Source organism: Acanthopagrus latus, unplaced genomic scaffold (genome assembly GCF_904848185.1).
Source record: "Acanthopagrus latus isolate v.2019 unplaced genomic scaffold, fAcaLat1.1, whole genome shotgun sequence".
NCBI lineage: Eukaryota > Metazoa > Chordata > Actinopteri > Spariformes > Sparidae > Acanthopagrus > Acanthopagrus latus.
In genome coordinates, this window is record NW_023504084.1 from 124893 (window position 1) to 142676 (window position 17784).

Below are 17784 nucleotides of genomic sequence, written 5' to 3' on the forward strand. Positions count from 1 at the left end.
AAGTGCTTAAATGGATTCAACCAGGTTGGAATGTGGAGAAACCACCTTTTTCACGTCAGTTTTTAGTTTTTTAAGTGTTTTGAAGTGTTTCACTAAAAATGAAACGTCAGTGAACTTATTAAATGCCTATATAGTTTTACCCTGTGATTTAGTGTTATGTGTGTTACATACAGGACTTGAACAGTTACATTTTTGGTGTTGCATGAAATTAAAGATAAAAAAAAACATTTTTCAAATCATCAACAGTTGTCAGTGTCTCTTTCTTTTTAGGTATCACTGTTGATTTTTTTTTTTCTTCCATAGAGCCTTAGAGAAATACTTGCAGGATGTCATTCCTGGCAAACAGCATGTCAGTCCGAGTAACGTAATGTCGGTCAAGAAATTTAACCCAGATTTTCATGTTATGTTACACAGTCATGTTTTCCTGAGTTGAGGATACAATAACAACCTTTTCACCTTTACTGTAAACCATTTTAAGAAATTTGTTCTCTTTTTGACATGGAATATTGTATGACGAAGAAAAATTAAGGAGCCAATTTCAGCAAAAAATACCCAAATATATGACATTAATTGTGATAAAAACCTAGTTTTCTGAGCAGTGATTGTTTGGTGCTCTCTAACTATGGATATCTACAAACTTGTCTATGCAACAAGTGGTAGACATTGAAATAAGTTTAAAATCCATCCCATTACCTGGTGTCTTGACTCTAGGTTTTTGTTCTTTGTGTTGTGTCTTGTATTTTGTTTTCCACGCCCTCTTGTGTCTCTTGTCCTTTAAGTGTCTCCTATGTTCTTCCCTCTGTCTCCCTTTGTCTGTAGGCTTGTTCCCTCCATGTTTTCTCCTCTGTGCTCCTCCCCCTCATTACCTCACCTGGCCTCCTCTCTCCTCACCTGTTCCTCGTCTTGTCATTAGTGTCTGTGTATTTAGTCTGTGGCTGTGTCCAAATTCAGGGGCAGCATCCTTTGGAGTGTGTATGCTCGAGTGCAAGTGGTTCCCACAAATGCCTCCTTCTTTTCCCTCTTCCTTGAGGACACACTGCTACTATCCTTCGTGGCTACAAACTGCCCAAGATTCATTGTGCGCCCAAAGAGAAGAAACAAATAAATAAATAATGGTGACCTCAAGAGGTGCAGATCCCGCATTTAAATGTAAGTATTGGGTTTATACTCGGTTTTTACTCATTTGAGCGTCAAACACTAGATATGTTAAACTTCAAGGGACCTTAAAACCTCAAAACATCAGTTGAAATACATTGGTAAAGCTCAGCTTTGCTTTGTCGTAGACAAACTGACACAGTGGCAGCTGACAGACCTTGTTGATAGTTTTAAAGGTAAGAACATGATTTTTCACATTCACAGCAAGCAGTTGGCCTGCATAACCATAGGTAAAGAGATGATTTGAAAAGTCATGTAATTGACTGCATTGTATTTAAGTGCTCATTCATTGTTTCTTGTAGTTTGAGTTTAAGCATCGTGAGTAATTAACATTTTATAGAGGAATTGATGCTAAAATAGTCAGTCGGACAGTGGGCACATCAACTCATCTCCCAGCACCTGAGCACTGGACGTCTGTGCTGTTCCAGATGGCTCAGCCACATCCTGTGGCCATGCTGTCAAAACAAAGTGTGCTTCATCTCTATTCACCAAAGATTTTCCTTTTTTGACAGGGAGTCTGGTTCACCCAAGGAAGGAGCAACCATCCAGCCATTGGATTCCTTGAAGAGAGGCTTCGGAACAGCAGAGAGAGGCTGAGATCGCAGAGCAGCTCACGCAGCCGAGACCGCCACAAAGCAGTGAAGAAGGCGCCTGTAGGACACGCATACCAGGTAATTGTTGGAACTGAATAATTTGTTGAAGCAATATTTATATAACTTAGTGATTGGTAATATGATTATGTGTACTCTACCATATCGGAAGAAAGAGCCATACAGTTTAAAGACTGGCTGAGACACGTGACATGACAGTTCGCAGCCCCTCAGCAAGGTGGAGCTATACGTGCTGGATACAGCAGTGTACAGGTCAGTAGGAATGCACTGCGGACAATAGCTGCAGCACTCGATGCCATTTTTCCTATGCACGCGCCTCATGGTACTCTAGCACCTCAAGTCATTAAAATATAAACTCCAGACAAACTAATTGGACTACTCCGAGACCTCTCACCTATGACCTAACACCTGCTCATTATGCTAGGGTGGGCTGGCCCAGTGTAGAGGACAGAGTACAGTAACGTGCCATTGGCCTGCTTTTCAAGATACTCGAGGGACCAGTGCCCATGTAACTGTTACACTACTTCAAAAGAGTGAGAAACGGGCACAACAGAGAGGGAGCTCCATTACACAAATAGAATAATTTAAAAATCAGCACAAACGAAAATGAAATGAATGCATTTCTATTATGCTACCAAAACGTGGAGCACCTACCTCCCAACCAGCCAACAAAAATGCCATGAAACAGCACCTGTCTGCAATTGCCCTCAGGGCTTTTTGTGTTATCGTTTTAACATTCTTGTACATTTGTACTGCTGTACTTTCTGCAACTGCTAATAAAGTATTCAATCAAACAGGTCCAAGATGATCAGGGGAAACAAGTGGGACATCCAGGAGACCTGCCAAGAGTTTCTGTATCTACTCACTCCAGGCATGGTAAATTAGGAAGGACTATATGTTGAGGATTCATTGTTAATAACAATCTTTTATCTGCATGTTAGCTGCCACATTTAATTTGTTTTAGGTTGCACAAGACTTTGAAGTCTTACATGGAGAGACTGCATCAGAACTCTTCGAAACCTGGCTGCCGTTTTATGCCAAAAAGATTCTGTCCCTGGCGACACGGGAAGGGAATAGTGTTGTTTTTGGCGGCCTGTTTTAATTTTAGTTTTAGCCTAGTCTTTGTGTAAAACTGTCATTTTAGGTTTTATTAGTTTTAGTCACGTTTGTAATCTTTTTTAGACTAGTCAAGTTTCAGTCGACTAAAAGTCTGAGCATTTTAGTCAGAATTATCTATTTTCGTCTAGTTTTAATCAATGAAAACTGATGACATCTTAGTCAAAGAAATTGTACTTAAAGGAGTACGCCACCCCCAGGTGAAATTGAGTCACTCCCCGCAGTCCCTAGAGTTGGATGAGTGAGCCAAAGCGTTTTTTAGCCGACCAAGCCATTGTCCTAATCTAGAAACGCCGCGGTTAGCTTTAGCTTAGCGTAGTCGCTGTAATCCGGAGTGTCCAGCTAGCATGTCGTTGCAAAAGTGAATCAAATAACTCAAGATTTTTTGTAATTATCTCTCGTGACCTATACATTCATATCGAGTACACATATAAATGCAAATTAACACAAAGGGATTTACTAGACCAATTTATATCTGGAACTATTTGCGGCCACAGCACAGGCAAAGCACTGCTACCACGCGCAAAGACACCACTCAGCACCTGAAAAGCCTCAACTTCCGTCAATACACCAGCGTGGCTACTAAGTTCTCTGCCTCTAGGAAACGACAATGCGAGTCGGACTAACGTGAAGTTTCCGTGATAATGTTAGCAATGTATAAACCAAGGAAGGGTAAAAATTATAACGTTACTTACAGGCATGGATGATGAACTCTGTTCTGCCTCTGTACTGAAAATGGATGGGACGGCCGTATCCTTCAGATGTAGCAGCATCTTTCTCGTAGCATACTGCATTTTCTCTTCGTAGTCCTCCGGTTTAAAATGCTCATCGCAAACACGATATTGATTGATTTTATCCACTGGTGTTGTTGCAGGAATGCCGAGGACAGCAAGCCAAAGATTTCTTCGTTCCACTGGTTTTGGAATTCTGTGAAACATTATGTTCGTGTATGTCCTCTGCTTGTTATCGCAGCCCTTCACACAGCAAATAACCATTTTTCCTCAGTAGATGTGAAACTAACTTCAAACTACTAACGTAACAACCTTACTGCAACAACTTCTTCTCTTACTGCAACTACATGCAGGCAACACTGGAAGTTGTGGTGCTGTGTGCTGTCAGTGTATTGATGGAAGTTGAGGGTTTTCAGGTGCTGGTCTCAGGTTTCAGGTCTTTGCGCGTGGTAGCGGTGCTTTGCCTGTGTTGTGGCCGCAAATAGTTCCAGATATAAATTGGTCTAGTAAATCCCTTCATGTTAATTTGCATTTATATGTGTACTCGATATGAATGTATAGGTCACGAGAAATAATTACAAAAAATCTTGAGTTATTTGATTCACTTTTGCAACAACATGCTAGTTGGACACTCCGGATTACAGCGACTACGCTAAGCTAAAGCTAACCGCGGCGTTTCTAGATTAGGACAATGGCTGGGTTGGCTAAAAAACGCTTTGGCTCACTCATCCAACTCTAGGGACTGCGGGGAGTGACTCAATTTCACCTGGGGGTGGCAGCATCAGTCACCGGCAAACAACGTTAACTCACCGAGTGTTGGTGATGAAAATAAATCAGCCCTCCAGACCGAGACTTCGGTGAACTGTCCCCCAGAAATCAGCCTCTGTCCCCGCGAGGGAGTCAGACAGCGTCCACTTTACTGATGACGATCATGCAATTATGTAATTCAGAGCGAAAAACATAACTTCGTCACTTTCCAGCATGTTTGGTGGGTCAGTATCTCAATCACTGCACATTATAACAGCATCCATATGATTATAAACTGTCCCCAGGTTTAGACTGACGGGACACCGGAGGGAACGCCGAACCCCGGCTGGTGGCCATCGGTCCCTTTCTTAGTGCCAGACTTCGCTCTGTGTCTTGAGTTATCGTTGAGCCACCAGCAGCATCTTTTTAACAATGCCAGGCGGGGGGATTGAGGAAGAGACGTCGCCTGCGTCTGCGCAGTGCGACCTGATGCAGCACCCGAAATGAGACTCAGGACACAGAAATATTGCAAAATAATAATAAGGGACGAAATAACGTTATTAGATTTCGTCTCGTCTCGTTTTGGTCAACGAAAATAAAGATACTTTAGTAGAGGTTTTTTTTTGTAAACCACATTTAGTCCCGTTTTTATTCATCAACAATATTGCATTATATATTTGATTATAGTTTTCGTCACATGACCACCATTTATGTTGCGTCTCGTCTCGTTTCCTTCGCGTGATAAAGGTTCGTTGACGACGATATTTAGTCATACTTTTCGCTGATAAAACAGCACTAGAAGGGAAACTGACCTCTTTGCTCGATGGATTAATACACGGTAATACAATATTATATTGTACTGCAGACTATGCAAATGTCAAATTCATTAGGTGTTTTATTTTGCTACTTAATGACCAAATCCCAGATATGCCATTCTATGTATTGATATCTATAACATTGCCTTCCTACAGATTGCTTGGGGGAACTGGCCCTGAGCCAGCTACCAATGCTACTTCCACCAACAGTGTACAAAGCTGACACCATCAAGGAGTCCAAATTGGCATTTATCGACCATAAGCCTGTAAGTCCCTCTGCATATCTAATGGGAAATGTTATTCATCTGATCACTTGAACCCAGCATCCATATTATAAGACATTTTGTGTAGATGGAAAACAGTGATCCAAGTACACAGCCAACCCAGGTCTAGTTTAATTGGTTAAGACTGTGCCGTCTTGTGTCGTTTCATTTTCCCACAACCAAACCCTACCCCTTTCCTCAGCCTCAACCACTCGGGGAATGGGCCTAAACCCAGCCATCTCACACTTTGGCAGCTGTCACCCAAAAGTTGGTTAGTTACTCAGGTATGTATAGACTCCAAATTACCTGAAACACGCTCCTAAAAACTTTCTGGAACGAGTTTTTTGGCTCTGACAGTGACATTTCACCAAAAGTTCACAAAAAATTCTACTTTTAAAAAAAAAAAATGTTTATAGGTACTAGTGCATTGCCCGTATGAAGCATGTATTCATATAGAAAAGTGGGAGGTTAAGTAGCTTTTTCATGGATGGCCAAATGAGGTTGTGTTTGAAGGTGGGACATCAGGGATATAATTGGCTGTTTTTGACTACTTTTGATTTTACCATTATATTTCACCTTAAAAACTATTTACTTTGCCTTGTTTGGTGTCATTATTTTCAGCATAACCTCACATGTGTGACTGTACAGTTATTTTTTTCATTTTGACAAACTGTATTAACACCATTGACCTACAATCACAAAATAACATAAAATCAAAGTAGGAAAAACTTGTAATAATGCAAATATAAATTGCTGTTTGCTAAATTTGTGAATAAGTTTTTGAAATTTACAAAGTTATATGTAACTATTTACATTTAAATGCAGGCAATGCCTCAGGCTCAGGGTTCCTCAGCTCATTCTCCACATTCAGCAGTCTCCTCCTTGTTTTGACTCACAACACAAAAAAACGACTACACTACACACTAAACAAACTACACTAAACACATGCTATATGTCACAAATCTCTCAACTCTCAAAACTTGCTATCTCTGTCGACGTCTGTATCACCACCGGCGTCCTTCAAACACTTCCCCTGTTCCTCAGCAACCAAACTTGCTGCTTTTACCATTTCTTCCTGCACCAGACACAAAGCAAACGTGACAGCAGTGTTCGCAAAAAAGCGTGGCAGACATTATTTACCCTAAGTCTGGTTTTGGACGTGCCAGTGCATCCAGTCCGTCAACTCGGGAGATGGGCTGTGGGGTGGGGCTAGCTGCTAGCTACACACGAACATCCACAGATTCCGATTCCACTTTGTTGTCCTTGCGTATCTGGATCTCCTCAGACCGGAACAGACTCGATCCAGACTCGTTTGGTCTCATTAATCCACAACAGTCAGTTTAGATGCACAGAACGGGACCGAACCAGCGGCAAAATCCCGGTCAAGCTCGCGCTGCTGAAGGTCTAAATCCGCTTGTTTCTTAAGTTATGTCGTGGAAGTGAGCTCTGCAGTGATTGGCTCTGGTGCACACATGGATATGGTGGCTATGATTAGCAATGCTATCAGAATTCTCAGGTCAGTCTGATCCTGATCCGCAGAGATGTTTGAGACAAACGCAGAAAGACAGAGATTCCTTGATTTATACAGAGAGCTGTATAGACTCCAAATGACCTGAAACATGCTCCTGAACACTTTCTGGAAGAAGTTTTTTAGCTATGACACTTTCACCAAATCCATCGCCCATTCATTTCTTATAGTAAACACGATTTCTCTGAAATCTCCGGAACTGTACGTTGTAGAGACTCAGGGGTGGTGGGCTTCTCTCCACGCCAGTCTTGGTCCTGAGTCTCTACGGCCTTCTGTTCCCGAGATGCACACAATTCATGCACAGGAAGTGACGTAGCTCGGTAACGGAATGTCATAGAGACTCAGCAATGGCATTGTTGGAAAGCCCATACATGAAAACCTTCCTAAAAAAAAAAAGACTTTCTTCTCTCTAAGACATTCCGTTCCACGGCAAAATCACAATAACTTTAAACAAGACAATTTATATCCACAAAGTTTAAAAAACCCTTGGCGTAGCTGACTGATCCTAACCCTAATATCTCTACCAATTCACCTCTCTAAAAACAAAAGCCTTTAAAAGACAAGTGGCCAGTGTAGAGCAGCATAGGAGGGACACACACCAAAGACTGTACATCTTTGCCTGGAGCTTCCTTGGGTGAGAGTGTCTTGTGGTAATGGGTCGAAACACTCAATGATCCTAAGGCACACAACTGAGGATGTGTCCCAGTGAGCACAGACTTTGCACGTCATCAATCGAAAGACCCAACTGGTTTTACGCATCTGGGGCTTTGCGGGCCGACGTACTGGCCCACATTCCCTTAAATCCAGACAACAGGTGCAGATGTCTGTCATGGTGTCATGGGGGCATTCCTGCTCCTTCCAACTTTCATCGAGCTCTTCCTTGCACCCCACCACATTCCCTCCTGGGGCTCTGCATGCCGGACGCACGCAGCCACGTCCCCCGATGTGGCCATGTGTTCCCCCGGTGTCTTTGCCGACGGGGGGGAATTACGGTTTAACAGGGGTGCCTGGTTGACTCGTGGGAGCTTGTTGCGGATGACTTGCAATGGTCTCCTGCGCTGTTCAGAGTACTCTACTTGTGCCCTACAGGCTCCTCCAACTGCTTTCGCTCTCCACTGGTGCAGACCATATGGAGAGGGAGGATAGAGTGACGGGAGAAACTTCCACTGCTGCAGTCAGCCTCCACTGGTGCAGACCACATGGAGGGGACTGCTGTGGTGTTGGGACGATGACACTTCCGGCACTGTCCCAACTCACTTAGCAAGCAACAATTTTTAAATAGGCCTTAGTCTTATTCTACAAACTCTTAATATCTCCAATACTTTCCCAGCGAGCACAGACTTTGCGTGTCATCAATCGAAAGACCTAACTGGTTTTTCGCTCTTGGGGCATTGCGGGCCGACATATTGGCCCACCTTCCCTTAAATTCAGACAACGGGTGGACACGACTGCCATGATGTCTGAGGGCTATTCCAGTTCCCTTCAGGGTGACGGGCAGTGGTCCTCGGCATTGTTCAGAGTATTCCACTTGTGCCGTATCCTGACACGATGACACCTCCAGCACTGTCCCAACTCACTTAGCGAGCAACAATCTCTAATTACTTTAATTTAGCAAACTCAAAATGTCTCCAATGCTGTCTTTGTCTTCTTTCTGTGATTTCTTTCTGTGTTTTGCCAGTCTTCTTGGTCTTAAATATGGCCACACCAGTCAGTTATCCACTGGACACGCTACTGTGTTTTGGATTTGTCCTGCCATTATGCATGGAGGTTCACTTAAGGCGTTTCCCCTCTCAACATACTCTTCCTCCTTCTATTCTCCTCTCCTCTGTCATGGTTCATGCTGGCAAGTGGGAGGTGAGATGGGGACTAACTTGCGGCGGCCAGCTCCCTGCCTCTGTCTCTCTACCCAAACTATGTTGTCGTTGGTCAGCATAGGGAGAGACTCTGAGTAATTTATTTCTTCACCTAACCCTACTGCACCCTACATTCATGTCTGGTTTTTTTCCTACTGACAGCACTCTGTCACCTCGATCAACAGGGATATGAGTTAAACACGGCCAATGTCATTCCTTTAAGGTGACATATTTTATATATTTGTAAATAGTTGAATTGTATATAGTTAGGTAGTTATATTTAGATGTAGTTAAGATGTAAATAGTTCATTAGGGTTATTTTAGATGGGGTTATAGTTAGATAGGATTAGTTAGATGTCGTTATATTTAGATTTAGTTTGTTGTACAAATTTGTAGATAGTTAGGTTCCCCCACAAGGACTCTGCCAGGATTTAACTGTGCTGGGTATGGCCGTTCTGGAGAATCCCTGGGATGACGGGGGCCAGACTAAAGAGTCCAACATTTAGCAGTTTGAAAAGCACTTAACAGTTTTACTAACTGTTGACACTTGGACATGACAGCCAGAATGGTAATTTGTTAGCGTTGGCTTCCTTTTCGAGCCAACTCTTAAGGCAAACTTCAGAGTTTCCATTTGTAGCTTGCCAAATGGAAGGGACATTTATGTATGTTAGTGCAGTCACCAAGATGAAGCTTGAGGTTTTTATGTTGTTATTTAACCTGATCCCTCACCGTCATCTTCCCTACCACCAAAACTGCACCCATCATGCACATCACTTGTTTCGTTAAAGTGCCACACACTTATACCCCTTCCCTTCCTTTACCTTTCCCTAACCCTACCTCCTTCCCCTGGGGCATCCCACCTCAAGTAGTTTAATGAATAAACAGCCAAGCGAGTCTTTTGTGTATTTCTAAATATACTTCTTGCTGCCATTACTTTATTCAGACAGGCAGCGTAGAGGTGGAGGTGAACGAGGTGAAGCAGGCACAAAATTTCAATGGAGTAGTGATTGGTTGATGGAGAACGTTGGCCGCTTTTTACTCCTTATCCCTGTTGATCGAGGTGACCGAGTGCTGTCAGTAGGAAAAATAACAAGACAATTTGGCACAATATTTACCAGGTGTCACAAAGGCAGCTAGAGTCAACCTATGGGGGCAGACATAACCGAAAGTTAAACTTAAGGATGTCTGTCCCCATAGGTCCGCTTTAGCTGCCGTCCTGATATCTGGTGAATATTGTGCTAAAAATGACTGTTAATTTTTCCTACTGACAGCACTCTCTCACCTCGATCAACAGGGATATGAGTTAAACACGGCCGACGTTCTCCTTTAAGGTGACATATGTCATCATCATTTGTATATTTGTAAATAGTCAAGTTGTATGTAGTTACATTTAGATGTAGTTATAGTTAGATACAGTTGGTTAGATGTAGTCATAGTTCCATTTAGTTGGTTGTATATAGTTGTAGTTACGTTCCTCCACATGGACTCTGCCTTGACGTGGCGTGGAAGCTTGAGTGCAGCGGTGATGCTAGGTAACGTCCAGTTGCCTAGCATCACCGATGCCAGACTAAAGAGTCCAACAGATGTGTGACAAAAGGCTTTCTTGCCTTGCATGTGACTTGTATTGACATTGCACTTACAGCCTGACCTGGCCATGTTTACAAACTAAACAGTTTTTTTTGTTTTGTTTTTTTCAGGATGTACATGGTCAGGCTGTCCCATACAAGTGAAGCGAGAAAATGGCGGCCCCTTGTTCAGGTAGCTGGCATAAAATAGGAGGCAATAGCCAGCGTGAGGGTGGGAGTATTCAAATCACCCAGATTTCACCCGGACGGTTACGTAACAGAGCTGGTGAAATATCTAATTTCCTGACCCTGAGTAGTTGAAAATCACTCTTAGGGGGTGGGGAGACACTCACTTATTAATGCTACCATGTTCATAATTATTGTATGAAAGGAAAGGGTTAGGGTAAGGTTCTGTTATGAGCTTCTGTTCCCTAGCTACATATGAAAATTTGCTTTCTGTGAAATTGAAACTATCAATTCCAAAATTACTATACGTGCACCCAAGTGTGTGAAAATGTCAAAACTTCTGATGGGCGGTGCCTATTGATCTAACTTAACCCTAACCTACTCAACTTGATAGTGAGGTAAGTAATTCACATATCTATTGATAAATTTATTTAGGTCAGTACTGTGAGTGATAAATAGTAGTTTGTGAGGAATATCTGAATTGTTTAATCAATTTTATTTTGTTGCTGTTGACTATGAATGAGGTGTGTTGTGTGGTTTGAAAAAATGATTTACCAGTGGAGTTTGCTTACTTTGAGGAGTGCGATTTAAAAGGGATAGTGTGTTTTTTGACGTGGGGTACATACATATGGTCGATCTGTTCTCTACTGTAATCAGCAATCAGCGCAGCCTCAGTTTGGAGAAGTAGAGAGCCGCTCCAGCCCAGACGCTCAGCTTTGTACTGCAGTGAACGAGGTCCAGAGAAAAAGAGAAATAAACCACCTCAAACAAGGCTCACCTTAAAAAATCTATAGCAATTCAAGTGTACGTTGTATAGAGAAAATTCACAGCGCTTTACATCGCCGTCAGACCACCCTTTATTTTGGAACTGCATTTTCTCAACCGTAGAACCTCCGTATCCCTGCGTATTCCTTTAATGGAAATCCACGTGTAGAGCCAGAATGTTTTCACATGTAATTGAATTGTTGAATCAGAGTTTTTTCCCCAACTCAACCAGAGTTGCTAATTGTTGGACCAGAAAAGACTAACGTCATGGTTTTGGTGAGATTTGTTTGGTTTCTGTTGCGTTCGCATGAGGAGTGTTTCATGGTTAGAACTGTTTTTCCATGCAAGTTTGCTGACTTTGAAGATCACAATGTAGGCAGGAAAGCCACAGTGCCTGCTGCTTGGTGAAATCACTGTTTTCAGTGTACATGAACTAGTTCAAAGTTAAGTTCACAAATTTTAAAATGAACTTGCCACTGCCCACAGGGAACCACAGACAGCAATTATTTTATCAGACCCACATATTAAGTGCATTTGAATTTCAACAAGGTCCAAAATAGTCTATGTAAATATGACAAGAGAGATAGAGAGAGAGAGAGAGAGAGAGAGAGAGAGAGAGAGAGAGAGAGAGAGAGAGAGAGAGAGAGAGCTCTTGAAAAAGACCACGCCTTTGTTTCCTTCCCAAAACATGAAACCACAACAATTTTCATTTTTAAAACAAGAGCATTTATTTGCTATTTTTGTTGTTGTTCTTGCAAAGTGTGCATTAGATCTTGCAGTTTTGTCACTAGAAGTTAGTCTAGCCTTCAGTGGTTAAGCTAGCTGCTAGCAGCTGTTTACAAAGTTGGGTTTTTATAAGTTGGCACAGAGGCTGGAAGAATGCATCGGGTATTGAGTAGGGATCACACCCTAAAGATGAGGTGCGAAATGTTGTCTTTCATAGCCATTCACTGTATCTGTACGAATCATAGTCATTAAAAGATACAAATCCGTAAATTGTAGCAAGCTAGCTAATGCTTAGGTGTCTATGGTACTCGGAAGGTACTCAAGATGACGGCAGTAAGCTAGAAAAAGAGCTTCCTAGGTGTCTTGACAGGCCCTCAGCATATCCCTGAGTTCATGCTGCACTCTCCTCACTTCTTCTCTGTCTCCAGACCTGAACATCCTCTTCTTCTTGTTAAGAAGAGCTTTCAGGTCACTGGTAATCCATAGCTTTTTGTTAGGGAAGCAGCGTACAGTCCGGGTTGGCATGGTGGTGTGTTCACAGAACCTGATGTATTCTGTGATGCAGTCAGTCATGCTAAAGCAGGAACATACACACCGATAATTATGGCAGACGTGAATTTCCAGGGCAAATAATAGGGTCGCATCCCCACAGTCAGCAGCTCAATGTCCGGGCTACAGAGACGTTCCTTCACATGTACACGTCCGGGATTACACCACCTCTCCCTTCTTCTTTCCACTGCTTATCACGTCCCTGTCCACCTGAACAGTGCTGAAGCCGGATACCGCCACCCTATGGTCCGGGATGTGTGAGTGGAGCCATGTCTCCGTGAAACACAACACACTGCACATATGATATTCAGTCTGAGTCTTTATCAGCGCAGCGAGCTCGTCAATCTTATTCCCCACCTCACGTTCCCCAGAGTGATCGCTGGTACAGCCGGTCTATATCTCCCTCTTCGCCATCTGTTTCGCTCCGGCTCTGCAGCCCTGGCGTCTCTTCCACAGCTCCTGCGGGACCTCAGGCCTCGCTCCGGGCAGCACTGCAGGTTTACACGGCACAATCAGCTGGTCGCGGGTGTAAACAGTGCCCTCGCTGCTGTGCTCCTGACCCTCCAATTGCCAGGAATAACAGGAATGGCATAAAAAAAAGTGCTGCAAAAGTTTTAAAAAAGAAAGTGTCCATCTTCTCTTAGTCATGAGAAGAGTTGCTAAAATACACAATGAAAATAAGAATAGAAAAACAAAGACAAAACCACGAAAAACTTGGACACACCGAAGCTGCAGCAACAGGCTGCCACCTTGTACAGTGCCATTTTGCAGCTATATTTGTTTAGAATCAGAATCAGATTAATTACCAAGAAGAATTTTACACCAACAAGGAATGTGTCTTGGTGAATACGGTGCATGTATTGAAGTCTATGTATTTCTGTCTGTCTGACTGTCTGTCTGTCTTTTTGTCAGTTTGTCCAACTGTCTGGCTGTCTGTTGGTCTGTACTGGTCTTGCTGGAGAGTGTGGCTCCTCCTTGATTTTCTGCTGCAGGAGTCAGAAGAAGACATCCACAAAGAACATATTTCATCATGTCTGGGTTATTTTGGAAGAATTTATACTATTTGGAATTGGTTAGAAAGTGTTGGAGGAAAAGTGGAAGGGTTAGTTATTTAGTTTAAATATGCACAATCATAATTTGGACTCTGAAAGTTTTCTTTTGAAATTAACTTGTGAATCTTCTGGGCTCAACCAAAGGGTTCTTTCTTTCTTTCTTTCTTTCTTTCTTTCTTTCTTTCTTTCTTTCTTTCTTTCTTTCTTTCTTTCTTTCTTTCTTTCAATAACAGAATGACTGAAGGTCTTCAAGGTTAAGGAGTGATTTTCAGAGGGTCACATGTTCTCAATCAGAAGACAAATATTTGTCTCATGTGACCTTTATTTCTTAACAGGAAGAAGGAATGGAAGTTGATGCTCCTCCAGATCCACCTCCACCTCTGCCTGGACTTGGTAAGAATTATGCATGAGACTGTGGTTTCCTCTGAGGCCCTGTCCATATGGGTCGTTTCAAGAATATTTGCATACAGACCGATCCGCTGAAAATGACTGAAAACGCTGTAGTTCATATTCCAGGCCTATGGGTGGCACTTGAAATTCACCAAAAACTTGGAAGAAGCATGTGCAAAAAGCCTGCAGGCTGTATACAAACAACCGACAATGAGGTTAAACTGCTGCTGCGACTCACACTCGACTACAAGGCGCGTAAGTTGCAAGAAAGACGAACACAAGCAGTAGTCCGCCATTGTTGTTGTTGTGAGGCGTCGCGGGCTTCAGAGGTCAGAGGTTGAGAGGTGGGGCGATGACAAAATAATGGCAAACATGTGAGTTTACACAAAAGAGCATTTTCATATGGACAGGGTGTGAGTGAGGGCTTAGCTCCATGCCCTGAAGATCACCTCTGTATTCCTATACAAAACGTCCACATGACAAATTGTTTAAGTGTTGACTTGAGCAACAAAAAACAAATCTGATACTGAAGAATAATCCTTTTCCATATTTAACCAAAAGGGAAAAAAAGGAAGAAGCAGAAGAAGAAGGAAAAAGTGGAGGGGTCGTATGACATTCCCCATGCCCATAATGTGGAAGGAGGAGGGATCTTCTGATGGGACCATGATCATGGAGAGAGAGAAGAAATCAAAGAGATGGAACAAGAAATTTAAATAAATAAATTAAATTAAATGTTCAACCACGTTGCTGTTGTCATCTGCATTTGTGTTGAATATTAAAAGATGCTTATTAACGTCAGATATGAAACCTACACATCTAATAGGTACGGTGGCCAGGAGGTGCAAACCATGCCATGCCATGCCATTGTCCGAACCGCTTATCCCTTTCCATGGGGTTGCGGGGTGTTGCTGCTGGAGCCAATCCCAGCCTTGTCTCAGGGCGAGGGCAGGGTGCTCCCTGGATAAGTAGGTGCAAACCAAAATTACAAAATGTGAAACACTTTTACCAAGCTTGAGACAAATGTACATTTCAGAAAATACATTTACTCTTGTCGGGAGCCACGGATGAAGTCATTCATTATGGATTTCAAAATGGACTCTGAATTGAACTCAGTGTCCCAAAATTCCCCATTCTTCACACCTAGGTGCAAAATTCAGGTTTGAGCTGCTATTGGTCAGGGTGACAGGTAGTCAAAACCCCAGAGCATACATTGTTCTCTCTCTCTCTCACTCGACGCCCTCCACTTCTTCAACTTCGGATCTTCAGGCTCTCCTCTCCACCTCCCCCCACAGGGCTGCCTGCCCTCAAGCTCTCTTCTTCTGGGCCCAACAAGCTGTAGAGAGCTGCAAGCTGCACTGGCAGCACGCCCAAAGAACTTCTCCTCACTGCAGCGACACGAGGTCCTGCCAATTTGAGGATCTGAGGAACACCAAGCAGGTTAGCACTGAGCTGCTGTCCTTGAATTTAGACTTTAGACTTTAGACATGTATTTATCCCACACTGGGGAAATTTACTCATCACAATAGCAGGTGAACAAACATACAGACATACAATAAGTACAGGACTCATACCGTGCACAGCAAGAACAGCTTTGTTCCCAATCTTCTCCTGCAACCACCAGCACCTTCTCTTCAAAGACTTAGGAGTAGTGTGTTCATTACTTGCCTCACTTTACTAATTTAGTAAATTTAAGTCAAAATCCAACCAAGCATGACAATACAGCACATGTCCACCCACAATATATATTTACCAGATGTTCCTGCCCCTACCCGTGCATCACTATTTATGCAGCCCAGGTGGGCAGTTTGGCTGAAAAATGTATCACAATATAATAAGTGTTTCATATCAGTCGACATCAATAATTATTGATTTTATTTTTACCTATTTTAAATAAGAAAAAAGGGTGACCACAGGGGAGATTTTTGGAAAAATTGAATTTCACAATCAGCTTCAGGTCCTCCTGCTCCTGCTGTCAAAGCCTCTTCAGACGCTCACGCTCAGCTCTCTCACTCTCTCGCTTTGCCCCTCCGACTGCTGAGCCTCGTTCCCAAATCAACTGAAGTTTAGGACTTTAGGATTTTAATTGATGCTGAGGATGGAGCAAAAGGGTCTTTGCCACTGAACGGGTCTCCTGGGCCCTTTTTACTCTGAAACAGGTCGATAGTGTCACTGTCTGTGCCAGACATGCTCACTGGTGTATTCTTACCACTGGGTGGTAGAGCCGGCGTGTCATTCTTTCTGCTGAATGGGTCATCCACAAACACTGACTTTTGGTAGTCTGGCAGCCAGCTGGCCCTGCCTTCAAAGGGGTCTCTGGGCTTTAACATGTGGCTGAAGTCTGCAAATCCAGCAGAGCTGTTACTGCTGCTACTGAACGAACTGCTGCCAAACGGGTCCAAAGTGCCAAACAGGTCTTGTTAAATAATAGCTGATGCTCCAGTGTGTTGAATTTCATGGCAACTAGTGGTGAGGTTGCAGACAGCAAACAACTAAACAGCCTCTCTCGCTCTTCCCCTTGATGACCACTGGTCCTGTTGGTTTAGGGTTGCTTGAAGAGAAAAGGTCACTGCTTGTCAAGTGACTGGTTTGCTTAGAGGGTAATGTGGTACTTTTACTGAAGGGGTCTGGTGTGGACAAGGGATCAATGTTCGTGGTCTTCTTGAAGAAACCCTCTGATGAAGCCTTGAATGGATCTGTCTCTTTGAATGGGGCTCCTCCAAAAGGATCTGTGGCTGCTGATGGCTGCTTTGTAAAATGGTCACCTTGGAAAAGGTCTGTTTTGAAGAGGTCTTAAGAGTGGAAAGGGTCAGGGGGAAGCTCCTGAGGCTGGCTGTTAATCACCAAGGCTTCACTTTGAACGGATCCTCCATGGCTGGAAATCGTCCATTCTCTCTGTCACTGAAGCCCTCGCTCATGTCAGCCAGGTTGGTCATACTGCCGCCATGTGTTCCATTCAAGGTACTGTTGTACTGCTCAATGCTTTTAGACGCTTCCTGCTGGCTGTTCTGAATCTAGGACAGTTTACTACGATCCTGGTTGATCTCATTCTGCGTGGCCTTCAGAGACCTGATGATGGGCTCTAGTTGGATCCTGCCAGCAGCCAGGCTCTGCTCCAGCTGGTTCTCCTCCTGCTGCAGTCGGCCGAGGTCACATCTCTCTCTCTCTCTCTCTCTCTGTCTCTCTCTCTCTGCCTCTCTCTCTCTCTCTCTCTCTCTCTCTCTCTCTCTCTACACATCCATCCATCTCTCTCTCTCTCTCTCTCTCTCTCTCTCTCTCTCTCTCTCTACACATCCATCCATCTCTCTCTCTCTCTCTCTCTCTGTCTCTCTCTCTCTGCCTCTCTCTCTCTCTCTCTCTCTCTCTCTACACATCCATCCATCTCTCTCTCTCTCTCTCTCTCTCTCTACACACCCATCTCTCTCTCCCTCTCTCTCTCTCTACACACCCCTCTCTCTCTCTCTCTCTCTCTCTCTGTCTCTCTCTCTCTCTCTACCCATCCAACCATCACTCTCTCTCTCTCTCTCTCTCTCTCTCTCTCTCTCTCTCTACACATCCATCTCTCTCTCTACACATCCATCCATCTCTCTCTCTCTACACATCCATCTCTCTCTCTCTCTCTCTACACATCCATCTATCTCTCTCTCTCTCTCTCTCTCTCTGTCTCTCTCTCTCTGCCTCTCTCTCTCTCTCTCTCTCTCTCTCTCTCTGCCTCTCTCTCTCTGCCTCTCTCTC

General features: G+C 43.5%; 1 long non-coding RNA gene and 1 pseudogene across 3 annotated transcripts; one reads left to right on the forward strand and one right to left on the reverse strand.

Annotated features, from left to right (window-relative positions):
• Nucleotides 1-962: 962 nt before the first annotated feature.
• On the forward strand, nucleotides 963-14710 carry LOC119016348. 3 transcript variants are annotated; one of them, XR_005074043.1, is made up of 8 exons: nucleotides 963-1149; nucleotides 1668-1826; nucleotides 1918-2018; nucleotides 2564-2642; nucleotides 5332-5441; nucleotides 5641-5722; nucleotides 13998-14055; nucleotides 14614-14710. It is a non-coding gene; the product is annotated as an uncharacterized LOC119016348 (long non-coding RNA). The 3 variants fall into 3 exon arrangements; XR_005074042.1 differs by lacking the exons at nucleotides 5332-5441; nucleotides 5641-5722; nucleotides 13998-14055; nucleotides 14614-14710 and adding an exon at nucleotides 2731-2973; XR_005074041.1 differs by lacking the exons at nucleotides 5332-5441; nucleotides 5641-5722; nucleotides 13998-14055; nucleotides 14614-14710 and having other exon boundaries at nucleotides 2564-2973.
• Nucleotides 14711-15300: 590 nt separating this feature from the next.
• On the reverse strand, nucleotides 15301-17204 carry LOC119016343 (annotated as a pseudogene).
• Nucleotides 17205-17784: the final 580 nt, after the last annotated feature.